Source organism: Diachasma alloeum, unplaced genomic scaffold (assembly GCF_001412515.2).
Source record: "Diachasma alloeum isolate Michigan unplaced genomic scaffold, Dall2.0 Dall_scaffold_00300, whole genome shotgun sequence".
Lineage (NCBI taxonomy): Eukaryota > Metazoa > Arthropoda > Insecta > Hymenoptera > Braconidae > Diachasma > Diachasma alloeum.
Window position 1 is genome coordinate 239867 of NW_021680439.1, and position 14527 is coordinate 254393.

The 14527-nt window shown below is 35.7% G+C and overlaps 1 protein-coding gene across 4 annotated transcripts in view; it reads left to right on the forward strand.

Annotated features, from left to right (window-relative positions):
* Nucleotides 1–270: 270 nt before the first annotated feature.
* LOC107039502 (neurexin-4) overlaps nucleotides 271–14527 on the forward strand; it is a 50951-nt gene continuing 36694 nt past the window's right edge. For 2 of the 4 annotated variants that reach the window (XM_015259144.1, XM_015259145.2), the window contains exon 1: nucleotides 271–682. The gene's annotated coding sequence lies outside the window, so the exon portion shown is untranslated. The remainder of the gene's footprint in view (nucleotides 683–14527) is intronic. The other 2 variants (XR_001460963.1, XM_015259143.1) reach the window with 2 other exon arrangements.

Genomic DNA, 14527 nt, shown 5'->3' on the forward strand with positions numbered 1-14527 from the left:
TGTCGCTCTGCATATTTCCCCATCGATACCTAGCAATCATCGAATTCGCCTCAGCTGCGAGTGAAATTCGAGAATGAATGATCACGTGAGCGAGTTGTCAAATAATTCACACGTGATTACAAAATAATTATGCAACATTTTATGGAAGTGGACGAGTTGCATCTGCCCCTGACCGAGGTACCCAATTTTTCCCTCCGCTAAGAGGTATCTCCATTCAATTCTCATCGCGTTTGTCGAGCGTAGGTGGAGGGGGACTCACCGTAACGGCGGTGGCAAGGCTCAAGCATTTTGTCAGTCGAGAGCGCGATTCTGCCGCGCCGCAGACCTGTCGAGTGACCTCACCTCGAGTGCAGATACAATCGTCTCGTTTTTATTTTTCCACTGATTTTTTTTCAAAATAACATCGAAATAAAATAGAAAGATAAGGATTATCCTGAAATATTGACACCTGTTCGGCTTCATTTCATTGATGAATAAGAAAGTGTTTTACGAAGATAGTAAAGTGATTATCAGTGACAACTTTGTGTCTTAAACAGCGAAAAGAAAGAAAGACATGTTTTGAGTGTTTACTAATGGTAAATTCATAAGATGAAACATTGTTGGGGCTATTTTTGTTGCAGCGACTAGGAACTCGGATTGTCAATAATAAAGTGCCTGGCGGCTCGATAATTCGCATGACTTCGTAAGTAAATTGTAAAGAACTGTAACTATTTTTAAACCTAAACTCGAAGAACATTGATTGGAAATAGTTAAGTGAAGTGTCACAATGTAGCAAAACAAGTGGATTCGTCTCATCATTTATTTTTGTTATGAGCGCATTTAATATTGAATGTTGAGAGATGATTTCCTCCAAACGCAGCCGTTATTCACATGATTTCGTACTTCAAAAAGAAAATTGTGCCATTTATTACGTCACATTTTGCCACTTTCACTATTAAATTCATTGAATTCAATTGGCAAAATGTTGATTCATGACGAAGACAATTTACATTCAATGATGAGAATTAGATTAAAACAAAAGTAAATTTTTTATGAAAATAATAAGTAATATAAAAATTTCACTGATGTGTAATTTCCTCATTATCTCTATAATAACTAAATTTAGAGTAAAGTATATTTCAGATTAAAAAAGGCTCTTGACACTTTGCCCTCAATTCGTTATCAAGATGATCTAATGACTCGCAGAATATAAGAACTTTCTATTTTGCAATTATGAAAAAAAATAGTATATTGTGCATCAAGGGCGGAAAGTCATGTTTTCCCGCCCGAGGTGCACATGCTATTTTCCGTCCCGGCGGGCGCAAAGTTACATTTCCCTCCAACTCTGACTTTGCGCCTACGCCGAGACAGAAAATCGCGTTCTAACCACGGGAAGTAAAATAATAAATAACCTCGCCTTCGGCTCGGCTGGTAATTGCACTGGCGGCTGAGGATCCTTTATTTTCCCTCCCTAGCTTAGAAATATACTATTTTAACACACCTGCAAAGGAAAGTTCGTATTTTGCTCTTTGATGAGCGGGAGGAAAGTGAGTACTTTCCACCCGAGGGAGTGACTTTCCACCCGAGCGCGGGAAGTACTCACTTTCCTCCCGCTCTTCAGGGAGCAAAGTACGAACTTTCTGTGCAGATGTGTGAAAAAACAAATTTTCGACAATCAGAAGAACTATAGTATATTTCTAACCTAGGGAGGGAAAATAAAGGATCCTCAGCCGCCAGTGCAATTACCAGCCGAGCCAAAGGCGAGGTTATTTATTATTTTACTTCCCGTGGTTAGAACGCGATTTTCCATCTCGGCGCAGGCGCAAAGTCAGAGTTCCCTCCTGGAGGGAAATGTAACTTTGCGCCCGCCGGGACGGAAAAATTATTTCATCACTCAGAAAATATTATTAACAACAAAAAAAAAACCAACCAGTCATTTCCGAATTATACCCGTGATTATTCAATGTAATAGATTAACTAAAAAATGAAATAGATCTAGTAAAGCAGGAGGATATTGTCGACTCTATAATCGTCATTCACGAGTTCAATTTTTCTATACGCAACACGCAATACGCGCGCTGGCTCATTAATTATTTCATCAGTGATTTAGCGCAAATTACATCCGCAGAACAAGTTATCTCGTCATACTCCATCATCTTGGGTAAAAAAACAGTGAGTAAATATTGAAATCGTATGGATTGCACATGCTATTCCAATATTTACTTTTTTTCGCAGACTAGACTTCCAGTTTATTTTTATTTTGCAAGCTTAAGGGGAGACTACTGTAAGTTTTAAAAGTCGCGGGCGATTGGAGTGAGATTTCTCATGCATTGAAGATCGATTATATGGCAGATTCTCCTAAATATCGTTCTGGTTTTCGGCGTCAAATTTTGGATTGGGCTGCGAGTTTCACCCTTTGTTGTACATATAGAGAAGAGGTTTGTCCTGAATTTTTAGCCTATATATTAATATAGGCTAAAAATTTAGGACAATTCGCTCGACGAAAACGGTCGGAACAAAAATTTTTCTATCTGCCCCAGATTCCGAAACATTCATCGAAAACTAATCAACAATGGAAATGGACTTGAACCGTTTCACCGCTTTACTACTGAATCTTCGGTACAAAATTACGCACAATTTCCAATTAATTAAAAATTCGAGAACATATTTACCTGAATTTTCCTGATTTCCACTACTTTTCATGAAGTTATTGAACTGAAATTCACGATTTCCATCGATTTTTTCATCGAATAATGAATTTTCAGTGATGGAATTCTTAAATATTTCAGAAGAACTGTCGCTTTATAGCAATCTCTAAGGAATGCATCGAAGATTTCAACCAAGAAATTTTAACAGAGCGTCGTCAAAATTGTCTGAATCATTTCCCTTTCGCCCCTTACAGAAAAAAACTGAAAATATCACAAAAGAAATAATTTACATAATTCGAACACAAAAGGAAAGATTCATCAAGTTAAATTTTCTATCAAACCCGAAGAAAATGTCTATTAATATTCTCGTGGTGAACGCAAAAAATCAAAGAAATTTCTTTGTCATGCACCAATAGAATTAAGTGTCGCGTGCCCAAGTGCCATTGTCCCCAGGGACAAAAGGAGCCGGCTGATCCTGGTTGAGAGTGTCGTCACGCTCGCTGCTGACACTCGACTAAATTTTTTTACGATGCACATCCCTAGACACGACCAAACTGAACAGAGAGCGAAGACCGAAAGACCATCCACGTTTCAATTCATCTCACGCATCTCCGTGTCCCTCCCTTGACTGTTCGTTTCAATTTACACGATCAGCTTCCGTCAGGGAACTTTACTTCGAACTATTCGACTTGAGTTACTAATCAATTTTTCTATTTTTGATTAAAAGTATTTTTCGCAATTACGGTAAACTGCCCAGTAGATGGACGTTTGTTTTTTTAACACACAGAGAGAAATGTTCTGTAAAAATTACGGAACTCACAGTTCGCTCACCGATTACGGAATCGACTCAGAAAATTTAAAGACGGTATCATAATTTTTCACAGGATATTATTCAGGTGAAAATTACGGAACGCTCTAGAAAAATTCCGTGACAGTTCCGTAAAATTTCCTACAACCACATTTCACTCCGGAATTACGGAAAAGATACGCAATTTTTATTGATTATTTTTCCAACCCAAATATCGAGCAATATAATTGGCCCATTCGACATCACGTGGTACAAGCTACAGGGTTTTCAACTGATAATTTTTTGATGATTTTCTCTGGTACCTTGTTATATAAAAAACAAAACATCATGCAGTCGAATTAACCCCTCGTCAAACTGACAGATTGAATTCAACTGTGGTAATCCGAGGATTTTTATTCGAAATGAGTGTTAATTATACAATTTTCGTTTCTCAATTGTGAGTTTCGTCTCATGGTCCAATTATATTGCCCGACATTTGGATTGGAAAAATAATCCCCCGAATACCACACGAACTTCAAAATTAATCGGGCAGTTTCCTCAAGGTTCCCTGCATACAAACGAACCTATCGGAAAATACCCGATAATTTTGCAGCTCTTGTGGTATTACAAGTGAATATTTCTCTTCGTGCAATTGAAAAAAAAAATTGATCGAAAAAAACTCGCCATTCAGGGATTAAGAATCACAACAGTTGGTGAAATTTCAAAGCAACAATTCCCATTTCAACATTTTTTTACGTAATTTCCTATTCAAAAGTAGCTCGTCCATCTATAAGGCAGTGTCCATCTACTGGGTAACTTACCCTAGTCCAATTTTCTATACGATTGGTCCAAAAATCTTCTACAAACCTTTTTGCAAATATCTCTGAATGATGAAACTGATTAGACTATTACCATGAGCGGCAAAAATTTTGGTGATTTTTGGTGATCCGGAATTTTCTCCCCGAAATATTTTCCCCTGAAAAACAGAAAAAACAATCTGCGGCAAAAATGAAAAATAAACATTATAATTTTTAACTTTATTGTTGATGTTGGAAAGCATTCTTGTTACTTCTCCAAGTTACACATGATATTATATTGTTCAAACATTAACAAGTTGGAACAATTTCCCCTGAGCTTTTTTTATTGTTGTTTTTGTAGTGTAAGATGATGTTTCGTTGAATATTGTCAATGTTTTTTTTAATGAATCTGCGACCTTTGTAGGACGAAAATGCTTGTTAATGAAGATTCATTGATTATTGCGGGAAGAGAAAATAATTCGAATTATATGGGGGAATTGGTTTGAAAATGTTGACAATTAATTTATTGCATTAACGTAATTTATTTATTGTTGATCTATTGAAAAAGTTGAATTCTCATCTGGCGTGTTTTCGAAGATTGAAAAATGTGATAAATAAAATTGACGTTGGTAATGTGTGTTTGTGTAATTGTTTTGTACATTCGTAAGAGGAAATAATTCTGGGAATTTTTTCTAGTATTTTCTCCGGGGGATTTCTTCGGGGGGAAAAAATCCGGGAACCGTGTTATTTAGACTTTAGCGTTGCCGAGTTCATTCTACCCTGCCCGGGCGCGTTTAGCGAGTTTCCGGCAACGTCGCGTCATAATTTCATTTCACATGGGAAAAAATAATTCATCTGTTCTAAATAATTTGTTTTCTTTAGGAATTTCGGGAAATATGTTGTTTTAAAAACTACTATAACTTTTAGACACTTCAATTGATAAAGTCAATTTTTTTTCAATTTTTCCGGTTAACCAGTCAATTGTAATTAAAGAAAAACGATGCGCGGCAGTGTTTCCCTCAAAGGGTGACCAATCTAGGGTTAATTGGAGACTACTATGAGTTTTAAAATTCGCGGGCTATTGGAATGAGATTTCTCATACATTGAAGATCGATTATACGTGTCTAAAAACGAATAATTAGTGCAAAAAAATGAATTGTTTATTGTTCGTTTGCTCCGCTGACACTTAAAATGTTGAAAATAGTCCAGGGGCTTCAATTTTTAAGGTACACGGTTTTTTTTTAATTTTTGAAAAAAATGTGTACATTAACGATTACGAATTAGTTTTTTTTAAGAATCAAATTCCCAATAAAAAACCCTCCGAAAATTTTTCTCAAAAAGATTGCATTAATTTCCTGTTCTTTATTTATGAAATCACGTCTCATGCATAAGCATCTGAAGACAATATTAAATCATGCAAGAGATTCAATCGCTGATGCATTATTCATCATTGATTAGTGAATCGACAAATCAGATTCAATCGATTTATTTTATTATAATGGTGTAGATTCCCCACTACTTACTTCATAGCAACGTAGCGGGGTATCCAGGCCGTTTGCTCGATATATCGATTGTTATTTCAAAAGAAGGCCACGTGAAAAGTGCGCTCTGGTCACGTGGGGCAACTGCAGACCCCGCTAAAATGTTTATCTCTCGAGTGATATAACGATTATCTAGAACATCAATTATTGGGAGAATGTTATTGATAGGTGACTTTAAAAAGTCGGCTCTTGGCGATAATGTAATCAACTGTGAAGCAGTTATACTTCTTGCTATGGTTAATGCTAAAGGAAAGATCAATGTTTCAGAACTTGCGAAGACGTAGATCATAATTTCCAATGCTAACATTTCTTTCGTCATATCCCGTGTGAATTGGAGTGGCTCAGTTACGCCTTGACGTTTGGAAGATTAAAAAAAATTAGAGATTTGGGTTTTCCCGAAATGTAGTTGTACACGGAGAGAAATATTCAGTAAAAATTACGGAACAATTCACGTAATCCGCAATGGGAAATCATTTTCCGGCAATTTTTATAGGAATGGAAGAGAATAAATCTGAAACCTTCAGTGAATTTTCAGGTTCATCACCGAACAAAGTACAAAATTGTCACGTAATTTCTCTCGAAGAAGTAAAATCTTACAGAAACTTCCCGACTTATTGTGCCTCCAAAATCAAAATGTCTTGAACATTCAACAATTTTTATGAAGCTGGTGAGTTATTTCTACGTTTCGTTCCGTAAAATTTCTCAATCGTTGGGGAAAAATTACGGAACGACTTGCTGTCTCCACAGCGGTGAGTCATCAGAGGGGTGGTTAATTTTTACGGAACAAATCGTAGAATTTACGTGGCGATTCGTACAATTTCAGTTCCGGCTCACACTTTTATTGAAGTTTACTTCGCTCGCGGATTACGGTTCGAAACGTAATTTTTCTCAGTTCGATAGTACAAACGGTTGCCAAGATCGCCGATTGTCGGAAATTTGTGAATAACAAATCAATAATTAAGTGAATCGAAATTCCGCTTGAGCCATTTGACAAAGGAATGTATAGAGCATGTTCGATAAAAATTTCAGAATTTTTGATGGTAATTAGCTCGATAAACGAGAGGTTTGAATATGCATCTGACATCGAATTCAGTTCCGTATTGTTTATGTATTAAAGAAAAATATTCAAAATAACTTGAAAAAAAATCGGGTCGCATTATGTTGATAATATTATCTATTTCATGGAAAAAATTTTAGAATCTCGATATCTACAATAGTACAAAAGATAATGAATTTTTATTAATCGCGAAAGGGGTCCATATGACCTATCGGCGCCGGCCGGTAGGACAAGTTCTCGAGTCCATATGTGGCATGGACGCCGTACTTAAGGGTGCCAAGTGAATTTGAAAAAAGATTCAAAAACATTTTTTCTTTCCCTCCATCATTGGAGAAATATGTATTCATCCATCCGACGAAATTTCAAACCCGCAACCGGAACTAGACATCGAGAAAATAAATGCGGAAAATCCTCTATTTCGCGTGACGAACCTCGAGAAAGCATGGGATCAAATGGGTACGGCGGGTTGAAATATCTCTCTTATTCACCCCGGTACCCCATTGTTTTTTGTCGCCATCACATTGAACACATCATTCCCCATATCTTCAAATTTTTTCAAATTTTTCTTGAGTTCCTAGGGGGTTGAAACGTTCAATGTAATCAAAACTCCATAAGAGGCCGTGTTTAAGACTGATTTTGTTTATTTAATTTCTCGATATCCTTAAGTTCTAAAATTTTAAAATTGTCACCGATGTTCACCATCTGTCTAATACTATTAATTAAAAAAATTATAACTTTGTTGGTGAATGTCAATTTTCAAGGTCATCGCCAAATTCACTTGACACCCTTAAGGAGTTAAATTAAATGAAATATAGTTTTTTTGCTATGAATTCACAAGCATTAAACAAGAGTCACATCACACGTTTCGCACTGATAATTTCCCCGGTGGCAGGAAAATTATCAAACCGGTAATTTCCGTGTCGCCTGTCCACTACTTTCTACTGGTTTGACAGATATTACTCACATTTTGGTGGAATGTGTCATATTACCGCTACCACTGCAATCTGATCGGCCTCGCCTTTGGCTCGGATTATAAACTCGCATTCGTCAGAAAATACTTTGTGGACCTAATGATCAAATCTACTATTACTTGCTTTTTGACACTGGAGTGGGGAGAGCCCAAACGCTCAAAATGCGGGTGCCGTGGGAACAAGCTTAGTCAGGTAAGCGGGTTAAAAACCTAAAGTACTGGATTCCAGAATCAAAGTGCCTTGGTTTAAATCGTCAGTAGGCGCGCTATGAGCGTTTCTCTTATAAAAATTGTCACTCTGTAGAAAATATGCTGACAGTTGACTACTAATTTTCAGGACAGTAACACTGAAAGCGATTTAGGGGAATAAAAATCATAAAATTTCAAGTTTCGCTGAAAATTCAGTGAAATTCCAAAATTTGAAGTGGCATAAAGACGAGAATCCCTTAATTTATTTGAATTTCCAAACACATTAATTTTCAGTGAAATCTGAAATTTTATGATTTTTTCCCCCTAATTCGCATTCAGTGTCACAGTCCTGAAAATTCAAGCATATATTTTCCAGGATTTCTGGTTTTCTATTCACTTTCAGGAAACAATGGAACGGAAAATTCTGAATTTTCAATGACAAGATTTCCTGAAATTTCAGTGGGACTTGAACACCATAAAAATTTCCGGAATTTGGCACGGAAAATCCAGACGAAAATTTTTAACAATGTAGAAGTACAAATATTTTGCTAATTTTTTTTTTACTCAAGCAGCTCTCTAGTTGACTCTCGTGGTGATAAAAGTCGTCTATCGGTCAGGGTTGAGTAGAAAAGAAGTATTTTCTTCGGCTCGATCGAAATTTTCCACGTGTTACGAACTGATAGAATGATTCATTTTTACCAAACGAGATTTGTTAAGGGGAGACCACTATAAGTTTTAAAAGTCACGGGCGATTGGAGTGAGATTTCTCGTGCATTGAAGATTGATTATATAATATGTCTGAAAATGAATAATTAGCGTAAAAAAATTAAGTCTTTATGGCTCGTTTATCCCACAGACGCCTAAGATATTGAAAATAGTCCAGGGCCTTCAATTTTAGAGCTGCAGAGGTTTTTTTTTCAAAATTTGTGAGAAAATGTGTAAATAAGAATTACAAATTAGTTTTTTGAAATTCGACTCCTACACTGCTAATTTCATTTTGTTTAATATAAAAATTTGTGCCAATCATGTATTTTTTTGATAAAAAAACGGCGAAAGACTTACCAGTCAGAAATTTTAATGGAAGTAAAGTACAACACAATTTTGTACCAAATGCACTAGCGTTCTCTATAAAATTTTGTTGTGCATGAAAACAAAAATTAAATCAATGCACGGAGAGAAATGTTCAGTAGAAAATACGGAACTCACAATTCGCTCACCGATTACAGAATCGACTCAGAAAATTTAAGTGACGGTATCGTAATTTTTCACAGGAGATTCAGATACAAATTACGGAACACTCTGACAAAATTCCGTGGCAGTTCCGTATAATTTCCTACACCCCCATTTCGCTTCGGAATTACAGAAAAGATACGTGATTTTTATTTAATATTTCTCTCCATGTGTGGAATCTAAATATTATTAAAACACATCTCAAAGTTTATTGCAAATAACCCAATAAAGAAAAGCGTGGTATGGTACTAATGAAAAATAGAATAAAAATTGTTTTCCTGAAACGAGGAGTCAAATCGAGGTAAATAAAGTCAACATCAGGATATTTTTTCGTTAAATATCTCCAGACCTAACGGAGAGATTCGAATTTTCATGAGGAACATTTTTTGAAGCGAAACGATAGTTACAAAAAAGATTCTATGGTGTTTCTTCGTCACGCCATTTGTTATCGCGATAATTTGACAGCTATCTCCACTCAAAGTTCGTCATGGATCATGAGTAATTATGTGAGGAATGGGAGATTTCGGGTACAAGGTCAGAAGACCTTTTCTGTAACAGAGAAGTTTCTCTCCGGGAAATTTCCCCTGCGGTTTTATCTCACAATCATGGGTGACAATGGTTGAAGAACGAGATACGTCGACAGACGATTTTTCTAAGTATCTCTTCCATTTCTGAATGTCTCCATTTCTGTCATCTTATCTCTCCGAGGATATCCAAGTACTTCTTAGAGTTTCGAAAGGATCCCATAATAGACTCAATTTGTAGACTTTTACTCATCAAATGCTACTTAAATTGCGTGAGAAAATTTGGAAGAAACCCACGCATAATCGGAAATTACACTTTGTTAATTAGTAATTAATTAGTTTCTATAAATCGATAATGAAAATTGTTTAAAATTTTGGGAAACTTTTTTTTAAAATGAAATCGATTTCTGAAAACCCGAAAAAATCTGCGGTAATTCTCCTCTAGCCTATACCTTTTTAATAAATAATTAGCTGGAATTTTTGCATTTAAAAAATCTGAAAATTATGGAGATTCGATGCGTAATAATTTTATTTACCGTGGTGGCACCAGTTTTCGAATGGAACCCAAATAGCCGAATTTGGAGCACCCGTGCGGCATAATTTCGAACGAATAAATATTCAAAGGCATCGAAGTCCACTTTCATTGGTTTCCTTTCAAAGTGCAGTTATTTCTGCACGAATTACAATATTTATATGCATTACACAGAGTGCAATAAATTCCTAAAATTACATTTATCCGGGGTGCTCAATCGACTAATCTGTTTATCGAGCCTTATGTATAGTGCACAGACGGTTGGATTCAGTCACACTTCATAAGGATCTGGAGACAAAATGTAAGCAAACAATTGATTTCAATCAGTTTCTATGAGTTGACGGATAATTTTTGAATCGATACAGATTGAAACAAAACGAAAAATAAATAAAAATCTGTAAGAAATACGGCATTCGAGATTTGGGTTCACAGAATACGAGGTGGGAGGACTTGGCGAATGTATTCTTTCTAACTTTATAACCGATTTCATACCTGTCTAGAATAAACGTGAATTGAAAATTCAACAGGGGACTACTAAATGAGCTCATGCAATCAAAAAAGAGAAGGATTTGAAAGAGAAGAAGCTAAGGAGAAGAGTCCCAACGTTGTGACGAGGAAGCTTCTTCGCCACAAGGTTGCTCCAACTGTTTCCCCTTCACCCCTTTGCCCTTGTAGAAACTGGCGAGTGGGAAACAGTCGAAGAGAGCTCATTTGCCAGTGTTTAATCAGGTTTTTACTGTTGAAATAACAATAAAATTGCTCTGGATACGTTTTTCATAAACCATTTCCTAAATTTTCATCGCCCAAAGCCCTTTAATTCGTTTTATGCCATAGGTGCCCAGAATCACGCGATTCTAACCTCGCTTCGCTCGGTAGAATCGCGGATTCTGGGCCCTATGACATAAAATAGTATACGAAACTCGTGCGTAATGGCTTTTTTTGACTCGTGGGATTGTAAAACTCGCCTTCGGCTCGTTTTACAACTTCCCACGAGCCAAAAAACCCATTACGCACTTGTTGCGTAATATACTATTATTCGAAAACTGCGCTCACGTTATTCGACAACTGGGGTGGGTGGTTTTAGACATTCGAAATCTGGGTTCGGGGTACTATGTTTTATTTTCGCGAATATTCATCTAATTCCCAACTTTTTCAATCGAAATCAAGTGTCTTTCTATCGGAAAAACATCCGAATTGACTTCTAAAACTTAATATTTCACATTTGACGGGAAAAGATAGAGATAATCCGATATTAATGCGTGGGTACCCCTTGACCGTTCGAAAACTGGTACCACCACGGTGTTAGAATTACAACTTTTCAATCATTTTTCAAATCTTCCTTAAAAATTCTCTATTTTTATAAAATTCTTTATTTACTATTAGTAAATTCTCTATTTTTCAGTTAAAAAAATGTTTCCTAACGATTCAAAATGCAGAATCAAATAAAGTTCGTTAAAGTTTGCATGATAAAATCATTACAAAATGTCCAGTGTAGGACTAAAAAGGGCTTATATCATCGGCTTAATATCGTCGAATTGGAAGTCTCTCCGAAACTTTTTTGTAGAGAAAAATAATACCTTGAAAAGAGGTCTTCCAGCTATTTCTTCTAACCCCATTCATTGCCGAGCTAATTCAACAATTGGAAATTGAGATGAGTCATGTGGATCTCAAACTTGAAATTTTTTCATGAATCACGTAACCATCTAAGAACTGACGGATTTGAAGGCAAAAAGTCGGAAGATCTTTTTTGTTGATGAGAAAACTACCCATAAAAAATGTCTTTAGATTTTCCGTTCAAAAAGCATTATATGTCTAAATAATTCTGTAATCGAAGGAACGAAACGATTTAACTAATGATAATAGAAGAAACTTGTCGTTTAATTTAACGGCTTATCTTTTTTCAAAATCGAATAATGAAATCGACGTGAAAGACATAAATTCGGGTGTCTGAAATCGTCCAATGAAAGTCAATAAACCCCAAATGAGAAGCAGCGAAGTGACATTAACAAATTAGTCACTGCCTCCTCTCACTCAGACCCAACCGGTACTACTAAGGTCCAAGAGGATTTTCGTAGTGTCGGTGAAGACAATTGAATGAGCTCTCTGTATTAGTGAGCGACACATCCATTCCCCTTTCAGTCACGGGGCTCTCCCTACGTCACATCCTGCTCTCTTGCCTTGGATCCCCCCATCCAATTCATCTTGAATTTTATTTTCTTTTGTTCCTCTACCTTTTAATTTTCTCCAATTCAATTTCATCAACATTTTCCACAAAATATCCTACGCACTGAATTCTTCACTGTCGATGTGTCGCATATCGACAGTCTTCGCGTCATGAAATTGAATAGAAATTGATTTCTCGCTGGTTTTTAGAGGAAGTGTCTGAAACGCAGACCAATGGCTTATTTGAATTAAATAAACTTTATCGAAATTAAATGAATGTGTTTATTTGAATAGCTCGCAAGCTCTTATTGAAACTCGAAGTTAAATTTTATTTGCCTTTTTATTCGCATCAAATAAATAGTTGACGGATGAAAAAAAAAGGAAGACAGCGAATTCGTTAGAATTCTAATTGGAATTCTTATTAATTTTTGACCGATTCTATCGGAATCTTCAATTGGAAATATTTAATAAAAAAAGTCTATAAAATCAGATTTTTCTATACAATTTATTCTATTGCGATATTTTCTATAGAATTTCCTCGGCTCAATTTTCTAATTTTTTTTTATTTTCTTCGTGAGAAGAAAAAAAAAGAAAAAAAGAATGAAGAGAACTTAGACAATTTAAACTTGAAAATTCGATAGATTGTAATTTTTCCCAGTACTCGTACTAGAAAATTTCTCTCCGTGTAATGCTGATTGAGAAATCATAAAAATCATTTGAGAAATCACAGAAATCACCAGGAAATCACACGAAATCATTTGATTCTGGAAATCACTGAGTCATTCAATTGAGGAGTGACCACACGCAGAGAAATTTTTTAGAAAAATTCTAGTGCTAGCACGGGAAAAGAGGCGCAAAGTGACGGCCAGGAAAAAAATGCAGTGCCGGCACTAGTAATTTTATTGGGGAAAACGTGAATTTTTTCCCGTATTTCTGTGAAAATTTCACAGAAATCCCTAGAAATTTTACCAGAAATACCAGGAAGTTTTACCTTAACAGCACTAGAATTTTTCACAGCCTGTGGATTGTAATTTTTTCCAGTACTCGTACTAGATTTTTTATAGAAAATTTCTCTCCGTGCAGCCCCTCGGTGTCCATCTACTGGTCGCTTACCCTATTTCCCTCAAATTGGAATGGAAAGATAAGATATTTATTGGGTTTAAGGTGAATGTCTCAGGAGCTGAATGCTTCAGAATAGTTGCGAACCAGGGAAATAAAGCATTTGAACTTTTTATGGGCTTAGAAATAGTCGGCTATGACTGCAGAATACTGTAGCACAAATAAAATTCTGGGACTCGATGAAATCATTAAATATTCAAAATTGTTTTGCCACTTGGACAAGGTCATCGACTGGGACTTCGAACTTACTTTTTGTTAGATATTTTTCTTCGTCATAAATTTCACAACAAATTTTTGTTTTTTTTAGTAAAAAGAACAAAAAGAAAAAAAAGTGCGCAGTAAATTTGCGACATGTCCAACTGAAATTTTCAAGGCAATAGAAATTTCTATTCACGTTTTTCATACAAATCATTACAATATGAAGTATTAATACCAATAACGAATATTCAGAACATAATTTCGTGCTCTTCAAATAAACTCTGTCAGGCCGGTTCAGACGGAAGTGATTCATGAATCGATTATGCAATACCTATTGAATTGTGAATACGTCAAATGTTATGGACGTCCTATGACAATTTCGTGATATTTGAGATGGAAGAATGGTGAAGTCAATCATCTGGTAAATGACACAAGCCATTGCCTTGAGCAGTGCGTATGCCAAACATCAATTGATCTTGAAGGCCCACAGATGGCATATGTGCTCGACAATCGTGAATTACAATTTTTTATCAACAAAAGGACAAAAATTGTAGAATATATTCACTTGAATCTTCCTGATTTCTATCAATTTTTATGGAATAATAGAACTGAAATTTACTGTTTTCATTGATTTTTTCATCAAATTGCGAATTTCCAGTGACGAAATTCATTGAAATTTCAGTAGAAATATATCACCTAGTGAGAATTTCCAACAAGTGTAACAAAAATTTCAACTAACAATTTTTATCAGTAATAATTATAGATTAAACAATTACAATTAAGGGGAGGCTAC